The sequence below is a fragment of the Myotis davidii genome, unplaced genomic scaffold (assembly GCF_000327345.1).
Source record: "Myotis davidii unplaced genomic scaffold, ASM32734v1 scaffold274, whole genome shotgun sequence".
NCBI classification, from domain to species: Eukaryota; Metazoa; Chordata; class Mammalia; order Chiroptera; family Vespertilionidae; genus Myotis; species Myotis davidii.
This window is the reverse complement of record NW_006285613.1, coordinates 232,932-233,766: the sequence shown is the minus strand read 5'-3', so window position 1 is coordinate 233,766 and position 835 is coordinate 232,932.

Here is an 835-nt window from a genome sequence, read left to right as displayed (position 1 = left end):
CTGAAGTTATATTCTGTGACAGCAATTACATTGTCTTCACAAATAATTATTTGATAGATGAGGAAACTGAAACTTAGAAAAGTTAGTTGACTCACTGGCACATGGTGGCATCAGAATTTAAGCACAGATCTAACTCCAGAAACTCAGTTCTTAAATAGTCTGCTATTCTGCCTTCAGAATAGCTTGCTAGAGAAAGTTCAAAAGAAGCTGGAATGAGCAGAAGGGTTTATATAGTGTAAAGGCTATGAACAGTAATTTCTCATGGCTCTAAAGGACTTTATAGCAAACAGTTGTCTTTCATTCAGAGTCACAGTGAGAACCTAGCAACTCAAATCATATTCCCAGTTTCAACCTACTGCTTGGGAAGAATAACAAGTTCCTATTACACTGGAAGTAAAGATTGGAAAGGACAGAATGAGAAGGGAGTGAACTGCCATTAATCTCACTTATTTTAAACTAGAGGCCCAGCCCTAGGCCTGGCCTGCAATCAGAGCCATCTTCCCTGGCTACCCGCAGCTGGCCCCACCCCCTGCTGCCACCCACCCCTGGTTCCCCATTTGCCATTGGGTGATTGGAGCCTGCTGGCTGGGGACCAAGAGGTCAGCCGTTCTGACCCGCTTGCCAGCCCCGCCCCCACCGCAGGTCGCCCTCTGTGTGTGGGGCAACTAGTGGGCAGGGGCCTTGGTGTGGCACCACCAGTGTCCCCCAGCACCCACCCCTGGTTCTCCATTTGCCATCGGATGATGGGAGCCTGCTGGCCAGGGAAAGGGACCGAGGTGGTCAGTGTGCCTCATAGTGACAGGTCAAGTGGTCATTCTGGCTGTTCTGCCATTAA